Here is an 11,734-nt window from a genome sequence, read left to right on the forward strand (position 1 = left end):
ATTTACTTTGGATGTAGTTATTAATAAAGTAAGATTTATGTCTGCCACTTTATTTGATTTTATATACTGTTTGTCCTTTTTATTATTTTATTCCTCAATTATTGCACTCTTATGTTAAATAAATATATTCTACTGTGCTACTTAAATTATGCTGTCATTTATTTTATTTTATTTTTGTTATTTTCTTAGTAGTTGCCCGGGAAATTAAAATAGCCATCTGAATTTATAACAATCTAGTTTAAATTAAATCCAAGATGATTTAAGATTATATAAAAATTTGCTTTTGTATATTTCTATTTTCCTCTCATTTGTGCTACTATTTTATACTCATTACGTATTTACTCATTGTATGTCACATGTGGAAGAAAAGTTACAAAATAAACACAGGTGTACTGTATTTTGTGTTTACTTTTGTAGTTACTTTTACCAAAGCTCTTCATAGTATTGTGTGGACTTAAATTTTTTTTTCTAGTGTCCATAAGTTTAAAAGTTTTTTCTACTGTCCTAATATTTCTTTCAGGACAGATATGTTGTGTATAAATTTTCCTGGTTTGTGTTTAAATGGGGATCTCTTCATTTCTTTCATTTTGAAGTATAATTTTACTGTGTATAGAATTCTTGGTTGACTTTTCTTTTTTTCAGCATTTTGCATATATCATCCCATTGTCTTCTAACCTTTATAGCTTCTGATGAAAAATCAGCTACTAATCTTATTAAGGATACCTTGATGAGTTGCTTCAATATTCTCTCTTTGACTTGCATTTTGATAGTTTGGCTATGATGTGTTTCATTGACTATGACGTGTTTCATTGTAGATGTCTTTGAATTTTTCATACTGGAGTTTATTGCGTTTCTTGGATGTGCATGTTCATGTCTTTCAACAAATATGTGAATTTTTTTTAAATTATTTCTTCCATACTTTTTCTGTCCCCTTTTCTTTCTCATCTCTGTAGGAGACTGTCATCATGTGTATGCTGGAATGCTTGCAGTGTCCCAGGGGTCTCTTAGGCTTTGCCCTTTCCCTTTTAAAATTATTTTTTCTGCTATTTTATTAACAAAATAAATCATTTTAATTAATCCATTTTCAAATTCACTGATTCTTCCTACACTGTCTTATATCTTCTGCTGAACTACTCTAGTACATTTTTATTTCAGTTATTGTAATTTTCAACTCCAGAATTGCTATCTTTTGGTAATTTATATTTCTTTATTGATATTCTTTTTTTTTTTTTTTTATAGAAAACCTAGGTTTATTTGTTAAGCTATTACAAAAACAAAACAATTACCATTTGAAGTACTTTGAGGACTTCATCCAAGACTCACTTGCTCTGTTACAGAAACTAACCTAAAAGGCTGGAAATTAAAGGATATAACCTAAGAGTTTGTAACAGCAGACTGATAAAACATGGCAAAAGGAGCTCTCTCTTTCCTACCCAGTCTACCTACACCAAGTTCCTGTGCATTTTCACCACATAAATCTGCTAGCTTACAAAAGATGCACGTAGTCAAGGCAGGAATTATAGGCCTACTCAGAGGGTACCCAGACACAGAAAGTTTTGGGGTAAATAATAAACTACAAATACCCTCTTGGTTAAGTTAATTCATCAAGTTAATAAAGGTCATATTATCTATCTTCTGCTGGTGACAACTTATTGTCTCAGTATAGTCTGTCTCAAGAAGGAACTGGTTCAGGTTGGGTTGTGGAAAAGGAAAAAGACTTCCATCAACTTCACTACAGAGTGGAAGAGGCACCAAGTTCTCTCCTACAGTTAGGAGCAGAATCTTAAACCTGCATAAATCATTTTCAGTGATCAACATCTGCATCCTCAAACTGTCCAGCAACTGTTGGTGTGGTGTCCACCTCCATCCCATCTTCATAATCTCTTATTGAATCTTCTGTCCTGACCCCAGCCATATTATACTGGCTGCTCACAGACTGAGAGAGCATTCCCTCTAATCTCTCCCATGTGGCTTGGCCTTCTGCTGTTAGATGGGATAATCCTTCTTCATAGGTGTAAAATGTAGGGATGTCCCCCTGTCCTTGTTCATGCGCTTCCACATCATATTCTTCTCCATCGTAGTCATCTGAATCCTCATCCTCAGGATCTGGATGCCAGGCCTGGCACTCGCACATTGCAGTGAACATCGCCTCCAATGCTGATTTATCACTAGGCACAAATCTAAATTCAGTAATAGGTTCAACATCATCATCACTGTCTTCCTCTTCTTCATCAGCAACAGGTTCTTTTGATTCTTCTTCAAATTTGGCATTCACCATAACATACAAATGCTCTCCTAGACAGTCACTTCGGTCCCTGGATAATGCATGTAAACTAATGGTGGGGTATTCCAGTGAGAATCCTAATCCAGAACCATCTAACCAAGACAGGCGGCTCTCAGCGATGTAAAGGGTACCAGTGCCGAGGCCCTTCCCGTTCAGCACAGCCTCGGTGTCTGGTTGTTGCCACAGGAGCCCCTCCGCCGGCCCAGGAGGCGGGAAACTTTTGAGGAAGCTCATGGCAGCAGACAGTGCGACAACACAGCCCCTGAGGGAGTTAGAACACAGCAATCGATATTCTTTACTTGGTTAGACATTACTCTCATACTTTCTTTGAATTATTTTTGCTGTTGCTTAGCTATTTTCTTGGACTAATTCCTTAATATCTGTATTATTTGTCATTTGTGGTCATTGTACTCTCTGCTCAGTTAGCTTGAGTCCTATTTCTTAGAAGGCTACAACCAGTAATCCCCTAGTGTTTGCTCATTCATTTTGAGTGCATTTTGGGACACAGCTCAACACTCAGTCAGGCAGTGTTTACAATTCTGCTTTAACCCCCACCCCCTATATGAACAAGGTCTCAAAGTCTAGCAAAGGTAAGAGTCTTACTTAGGGTATTTCTTGGACATACCCAGGGACATTCCCAAACGTGTAAGCTTCTCAGTTTGTGTTGGAAATATGTCAGAGATATTTAATTATTTGTTTATTTTATTATTATTATTTTTTGAGATGGAGTCTCACTCTGCCACTAAAGCTGGAGTGCAGTGACATGATCTTGGCTCACTGCAACCTTTGCCTCCCTGGTTCAAGGGATTTTCCTGCCTCAGCCTCCCAAGTAGCTGGGATTACAGGTACTCGCCTGACTAAATTCTGTATTTTTAGTAGAGACGGGGTTTCCCTTTGTTGGCCAGGCTGGGTCTTGAACTCCTGACCTTAGGTGATCCGCCTGCCTTGGCTCCCCAAAGTGCTGGGATTACAGGCGTGCCTGGCCATGTCAGCATTTTTAAAGCTCTCTATGGACATCTCAACCCATAGCTTTTAGTTTTGTTTTGTTCAGTTTTTTGTTTGCCTCACCCATTCTTGCCATCTCTGGCATCTGGGATATTAAACCATCACCACTGATTGTTTTTGGCAAGGGTTCTTGAGGCAAAAGCTACACTAGGTAGGATCAGATTCAGGTCAAATCATTAAAATCCCTGCAAATGAGGATTTTTTTAGGGTGCTAGCAGTAAGACAAATAATTACAATTTTCTGGAAGCAAGCTTCAGATGGTTTCTACACCACCTTCCCCAACCCCATAAGAGGCTGTAGATTTCTGGTTTTCATTATGATGCTGGGGCTGCTGACTTCAAACCGGTCACAAATCCAGAGAGATAAAAGAAAATAGGGCATGTTAAAACATACTCACCATTCTTACTAATATGCAGACGTTTTTCTTAAATTAATATGCTCCAGATTCTTTCAGAACTTTGGTTGATTTTTGTAGTTCTAGAAATGTCAATTTCCCACAACTTTTGTCAGTATGTTCTTTGCTTTGAGACAGGAGACAGATGTCACCATGTTTGTTTTATTTTGAGGATTGTATAAAATATATTTTAAAATATCTACACATATATTTTGTTTCACTAAGACCTGCGAAGGATGATATATTGTTAGAAATGTAAAACGTGGCAATAGAAACATCAGCATTAAAACCCTACTAAATTTGATTTTACTTTAAGTTGCCTGCTTCTTCTCAAATTCAGCATCATCATTCTAGCCCAGTCTCTGGATTATTTAAATTTTCTTGACTCTTGCCTTCCATTATTCACACCATCTGAAACATTTTGGTGTGACGAATCTTCCTAAGACTGATAATTCCATTTTCTTACTTTCAGAAATCTCCACTGGCTGCTGAAGTAAATCTTCTTGAGTTATGATCAAAGGCAGTGCATAATGTGGGTTTCGCCTTTCTCCCAGGGAACATAGTCCCTGGCACTGCCCTCCTGGGACCACATGACTGTGCTGCTCAAAGTGGAGTCTCAAAACTGGTTCTGGTCCAGGGACTGTATATTGCGGAGTCAAGAGTGAGGAGAGGCATTTGGAATGACTATTTAGACAATTTCATGGCGCTTGAAATTATTGCATCACTTAATATTCTCTAACAACGGACTTGTTTCATTAACCAAGTTATAAACTGATTCGGAAGTCAACAAATTCCACTGGTGAGTCACATGTGGCAAGAGCCAAATACCAGTCATGTTCAACTGTATCACTTTAAAATATGAGGTAGTTTAAGGTGAATTTGTCAATTATAATCAAAATGTATAAAAATCTAACAATATGTAACAATTAATTTGTTTTATAGCTTGTTTTTATAATCTTTTTTTTAAATTTCACATACTTCGGTCTAATTTATAGTCAAGTATTATCCTTCAGTCACAGTAAATAAAATCATTTTCTTTTCAATCCTAATTTACAAATAGTGAAACAAGCTTCACTAGAATTTTGTCAAGTAAGAACACATATTTTTTCTAAATGAAGTAATGACTATAAATTGCATGATACTAAAGAAGTGATTCTGGAGAAATATAAGTATTAGTTTTACTCAGATTTATAATCACAAATGTTTATTAAGTTCAGTTTTGTGGTCATAATTGATAAGTGCTAAAATTATTCTGTTATTTTGAATATATATTGGTTAGTGAAGCAATGAAACTATAAACTAAGCATAAGCTGCATTTAAACACATAAAATAAGTTCAAAGTCAAAACATTCACAGAACAAAATGTTTAATTAAAACCCTGACATAAGCAAAGATTCAATATTTTACATTGGTGCTTTTAGGGTTCTTGTAAAGTGGCACTTTAGGTTACGAAGAATGAAAAATCGTGTCCAGTTGCCTAACCATTAGTGAAGGTCTGCATCAAAGAGCTTTGCTTGTAAATGATGAATAAACTGCCTAAAAGTTAGTATTTTAAGAACTGCTTTTCCTTAACATCACATAGCTCAAATTATTTAGGCACTCATACTAATGGGAGAATATGTCAAAAATATATGAGATTTTTTTTTTTTTCATTTCAGCACAATAAATAACAAAATATGAAATGTCACTTCTGTTCTTAAGGGGATTTGAATATAATGAGGAAGGAAGAGTAGAACTCTTCGGTTACAAGTGTATTCTTGAAAATCATATCCAACTCTGAACTGTATAAAACCATCAGGAATTATGTTGTCATAAGAAGTGGTTTGGAGTCTTTTCTAGAGGTGTGTTCTCATGATAATTACCCATATTAAGGAGCTTGTGCTAGAATATAAATCAACATATCGTTTTTAAGCAATGAGACTGCCTTACTATAGGGAAAAAATCCTCAGCTGAACAACAAAAGGACACTTTTAACTGACTAAGAAAATATATTAATTTTAAAGTTTATTCCACAATTCACATATTCTTCTAAAAGTTTCCCCACCATAATCCAACTGTCTTATATAGAATAGTTACTGTTTATAACAACCTTTTTGGTTATTATATAATAAGAAAAAATAACCTCAAAGATTACTGAGGAGGAAACTTTTATTAAGAACACTTGAATGATGAAATGACCTGCAGTATTTTTGCAAGAAAAGAAGTCAGCTATTCTCAACTTAAAAAAAACTTCTGTTTTTCTGATCAACTTCTTAAAGATGTAAATTAGACAGCCAATCTTATTTATCTAACATTAATATCTCTTTTTAAGTCTTAGTATTAACATTTCTATGTAAGATGGGAATAGAATACGCTTTTCAATGGTGCATAAGGCTAAAGGGCAAAATAAAATTTAGAATTTAGAAATTTTGCAGATTTTTAGGACAAGTTCCATTATTCATAACCATTATGAAAAAAGTGAATGATATTCTTGGTTTCCCATCTGTTGCCAGACACTATTTATAACTTATTTATATCACAAGGTCGCAAACCCATAAAACCCATCTTTCTGTTTTTAATTCCTTTCAGCACCAAATATGCTACCTTAAATATGGTAAATATTATTGTTTAAGAAGTGCGTAAGCTGTCTTGGCCTAAAGCCAGGATTAAGGCTGAACTCTTACTCTTCATCTCTAGTTCAATATTCCAACCTGTATTAGGGCATCTATTTTTTATCTGCATTAATTTCGATGGGAAACTTCTGAAAAAAATGTGATAAGAACAGATAGACTTGGATGCAGGTAGACAACATAATATATTGTGGAGGTGTAAGTGGACTGGGACTTAGTGGAAACAAAAAATAAAAGAAAATAAACTGATAATTCCAAAAGCTTTTAGCTTCTCTTACATGAAAATGAATACCGTGGAAAAGTAGTTTCATTCAGTAGTCATGACATATTTTGTTCTCAAGACTCGTTTCTTTGTTTGGTATTAGACCATCTAGTTTGTTTATTGGTTTGGAATATGTTAATTCTGTTTTATTCTTGATGTTTTCTGTAAAATTTTACCATATTTACTTGATTTCAAGATTGTTGTCAACTAGTAAGACAGTCTTCTCAAGCAATACATAAAACCTAAAAAGATGTAACTGTGATCCTCCACCTTACTGATGTCTAGTATTTTAGTACACATTTCTTTTTATTATACTCACCACGGTAGACTTTGTTAAAGGCAGTATGAGATTGAGATTGAGATTACACACAATTGTCACTTTGTTCATTGCTACTTTGTCTTGAATTTGACTCTCTTTCTTTTATACAAAAGTGCATCATTTATTAGTCTTTTAACATTATTAAGAATCTTCTGCAACTGTTTAGTGGTTGTTTTAAGGGTTTTTTTTTTTCCTAATTTTGCTTACTCATGAGCAATAATTCAGTTAGATGTATAGTTGTAAACCAAAGTCTTCCCTAGAGTCCTTTATTTGAAGAGTTATTGTTATTTCTTATAAGAAATATGATGCCTGACTAATTTTCTCTTCTGGTAGGTAATCTGTTGGAGCAAGCCTTGGTCTTTGCAAGCAGAGCACATTCAAGCGGTTTTATAAAGGGACTGTACATGCTGATGTGGGTGAGGCTAAGGAAACAGACAAGAAATGTTGATGTCTTCCAGGGTCCCACACACACATAAAGGGGGATCCAGCATTCCTTTAAGCCTGTACCTAAAAGCTGAGGAAGTAACGTTTCCAGAACCCGGGTGACAATCGGAGCAACAGAAGATGTCACCATACAGGGATGAAGCCCTGGGCAGGACCACACTAAAGCAGGGGATGCAGGAAACAAATATTCTGTGCCGCTCTCCCTCTAGCTTTGCAATCCTCTGCCAGTTTCTTGCACGGGCTGAAACCAACTAGGCGCTGGGGAGCAGGCAACCCCCATAGGACCTGAGCTGTAAAAGTCAGCGTCCCAGATTATGAAGTGTGCAACAGCAGCAGAGACAGACGGAGAGTTAATCCAGGGAAAGGAGAACCCGGAGCTTGTGTTTTTCCCTCTTAACCTGTTAACTTTTAAGACTTTTCTCTTTGACTTTGAGGTTTCAGCTTATCTGATAGTCTTAGATACAGACTTGCTTTCATTGGTCTCATTCATAAGCTAGTATCTTCTTTCCATCTGACAATCTTCATCTTGACTTCAGTCTGGCAAATGGCCAGTCCTTGAGCGCTCATCCTACAATTCTTATTTTCCTGCTGTAGGTGGGCGGGCTGTCTACTTTCCTTGATTCTTAATCCCCATCCACCATCTCAGATCATTAGTAGAGAGGTTGCTTTTAATGGAATTTCATTGTGGAAAATATTCTATAAATATATTTCGAGTTTGCTACTGCTAAAGCATTAAGGATTTTACCTGTTCTAGACTCATTTTGATACTCAAAAAACAACAGTGATTACACCATGCAAATCCTCTATGTCCTCCCCTTTGTGTCCTAATAGAATTCTAAGATTTCTGATTTCTCACCATGAACTCTATTTCTTTTTTTTTTTTTTTTTTTTTTGAGGCGGAGTCTCGCTCTGTGGCCCAGGCTGGAGTGCAGTGGCCGGATCTCAGCTCACTGCAAGCTCCGCCCCCCGGGTTTACACCATTCTCCTGCCTCAGCCTCCTGAGTAGCTGGGACTACAGGCGCCTGCCACCGCACCCGGCTAATTTTTTGTATTTTAGTAGAGACGGGGTTTCACCATGGTCTCGATCTCCTGACCTTGTGATCCACCCGCCTCGGCCTCCCAAAGTGCTGGGATTACAGGCGTGAGCCACCGCGCCCGGCCTATGAACTCTATTTCTAACTGTGGCTCTTGTTTGCTTGCAATCTTCCTTGCCCCTTTATTAGGATAGTGAGAGCATTTGTTTTTTTCTGTTCCTAGATGCATGAACAATGCAGCTCTCAGAGGTTTTAAGCTCTTAAAGGTTTTTATACCATTGACGTGTTCCAACTCTGCTTCACCGAAACCCGAGCTCCCATTTCCTGTACTTACTTAGGAATTAATACCATTTCTCCTAATTCCTACTTGTGGGTCCAAAGCCTCCTACAGCAAGTCTTTATTCTTTTAGCTTTGAACACACACTTAAAAATACACTTGATTTTGTTTTTTCTGGTTTGGAACTCAGCTATCTTACATTTTATCAAGCATTTCTATGTGTTTGGAAGAGAGGGCAACCCATCCTCTCTGAACGGTACTGAACAGTTTAGTTACTGACAGTACTGAACAGTTTAGTTCAGTACTGTCACCTACATGATGTATGAGAGACAGCACTCTCCCAAGTCTATGAATAGGAAACCTGAAACTATTCTAAATAATTCTGTTTAATACGCTTTTTTTCTCTTCTAAGATGACCAACAGAATATGACAGTTCGTGTTTTTAATGGGCAGAAGGGGAATTGAATAGTTCATCTCTTGAGGCCCTTCAGAAATGTTAGAAAATTGTTTTCTTCTTCGCACCTGACTGAGTTGCCATTAGCAGTGTGACTGATGTCTCTGCTTTGTCTTGGGAGACTGTGTATTTGTGAACAGTTCACTTTCATGTTGAGAATTACTTCCAGCAGAATTTGTTTCTTTTCATATGTGTAAGCCACAGCACTCAGCTATCTGTAAGCATCTGCCAAGCAGCAATAAGTTTCTTCTTCTATCAAACAATATGGTTGCTTTTGTATAAGATCCATTCATTACTGTCCAAGGAATTTAAAAACTTATTCTTTCCATTTCTTTAGCAATTGACTTGCTATTCTTATTTATTATTTCACTTTATCTTTACAACACATGACAGTCTCTGATATTTTTCAAGTGTAGGGCTGAGCTCCTTGTAATTATAATTTACATTATCAACTCTCCCGGTTAGGTATTATCTCAATATACAGTGGAAAAAATTAACACTCACACGGGCTGAGTAACTTGCCCAGTTTCCTGGTAACAAAGATGGAATTTGAATTAAGTTTTATATCATTGTATATCCTAAAAACTACATACCACTCTCATGGCTTTCAACTTTCCAGATACACAAATTGTAACAGAGATGTTGCTTAACACATTCTTGGCCAAATACTCATCTAATTCCTTTGACTTTCAAGTCAGTATATTTTCTACTGTAGAACACTTTTCTAAAATTAGAAGGTGTGTTCTTACCACTTTTATTTTGTCCAGAATCCCTGCCCAGGACATATTCAAGCCTGGAATGCAAGCTATTAGGGTTCTTGGCAGCATTTTCATGTCTGCATTTGTGAGGAGCCACAACACTGAAAGATAAATACGTAGAAATTCTACCAAAATAATTAACATATCTCATTAATCCTACTTATACCTTTATTCAACCAGTTCAAAGTCTTTTTGTGTGTATCACATGCCAGGAAATGTGGCAGGAGTTGGGAAATTGGAGAATTTCCAATTCAGTGGCTGGTCTTTGTAAGTTCAGAATCAAGAATTAAAATAGGTATACAATACATAGATTAAAACAAGATCTTATGAACACAGTAGAATCATGTACACAATGGAGATACAGTAAAGACATAGGCCAGAGAAAATAACGTCAGTTGATGAGGAGGTAGTCAGATTTTATCTGTAACAGAAGGAATTTTAATTAATACCATTCCAATATGGTAGAGACTTCCCTACTTAAACCTGAGGACCTATGGAGCTATGTTGTTCCCTAAATATTATTAAAATGCTTTAGTCATTCAGTTAGTCAAAAATATTATTGAATGCCTTTGCTTTTCCAGGAACTGTGGGGTGCTAAATTTGGTAAAGAAAGCCATGACCCTTACCACCAGGTAGTTTAGTTTAACGGGGAAGATACTGTTACTCAAATGAACTGAAATGTACATAAACAAACAACTATGGAATCAATACTTTAGGAACTAGATTTGAGGCACTTGGATGAATCATTCTGCATTCAAGAAGCAGTGATATGCCAACAAAGATGCCCCTGCTAATTCGGGATTTTATACTTAATTTCAGAAATGACAATAATTTTCCAAGTGGTGTTGATAAGTTTTCCTAAGAATAGCCATTCTGAGCCTGCATTTTTCATAGTTTGCTGATTCATCAGTTCTGATTACAAAGGGAACAAGGCTAATCATGGATGGAGACTGAGAGAAGAGAGAAGATGACGTTAACCTGCTCTGTGATTAACAGAATCAAAACCAAAATGAAGCAAAGCAAATGAAAACAACACAAGCCTAGCTCCAGACTACAGTAATATTAACGTAGTTATTTTGCTCCTTAACGACTTGTTTTCTTAATTTAATAAAACTTCTGGGACTAAATACTAAATTCTCCTAGTTGTGAATGTTACTCAGAAATGTGTGTGCGTGTTTGTATTTGCGTGCCTGTGTGTTTTTTGTGACTGTGTATTGGAGGCACAGATGTTAAGCAGAGAAAGGTTATTGGAGAACATTATTTGACCACGTAATTATCTTCCAAATGCTTGATGTTGGTCAGTAAGAGCAGGAGAGACTGGGGCCAGGAAAGTAGTCAATGTTTCTGAAGAAATGGGGCTGCCAGACAAATTACAGTTAGTAGAAGCTGTGGTTTGTGAAATAGTAACAATGATGCCAGATAAATTGGATGAGTAAGAAGCAATAGGGAGGGGCCAGAATGGTGGTTGAAAGAAGAAAAATGGTAGTGTGGGGAAAGCTAACGTGAGTAGCACCAGGTGTAGGAGAGGAGTTAATGCTTTATTTGTCTAGAAATAAGATGGGGGTCTGATTTTGTTTTCTCTGTTTCGCCTCCCATTTCTATAAAACTTATTTTGAAGGTAAATGAGGAACAACTTTTATCTGCTCACATTGTTTTAAGACTGGACACAAAGCAAGTGTTTTAAATACATTGAGTCTGTGGAGCAAAAATGAATTTCGAGTCAGATTTGAATATGCAGAAATATCACTCATGTATTTCTCAATAATTGAAGTGAATCTAAACATTGGGTTATCATCTCTGCTTGGTTGTAGAAAACAATTTTTCCAATTCAAGGTAAATTTAGTCATTTTTAGATTAGTTTACTTTCTAGATAAATATTTAGTTTGCTTGGGAA

General features: G+C 36.3%; 1 pseudogene across 1 annotated transcript; it reads right to left on the reverse strand.

Annotated features, from left to right (window-relative positions):
- Positions 1-1,459: 1,459 nt before the first annotated feature.
- Positions 1,460-2,565, reverse strand: LOC108528538 (methylosome subunit pICln pseudogene; annotated as a pseudogene). Its single transcript, XR_001885178.1, has one exon. The product of XR_001885178.1 is annotated as a methylosome subunit pICln pseudogene (transcript).
- Positions 2,566-11,734: the final 9,169 nt, after the last annotated feature.

Source organism: Rhinopithecus bieti, unplaced genomic scaffold (genome assembly GCF_001698545.2).
Source record: "Rhinopithecus bieti isolate Rb0 unplaced genomic scaffold, ASM169854v2 scaffold_5477, whole genome shotgun sequence".
NCBI lineage: Eukaryota > Metazoa > Chordata > Mammalia > Primates > Cercopithecidae > Rhinopithecus > Rhinopithecus bieti.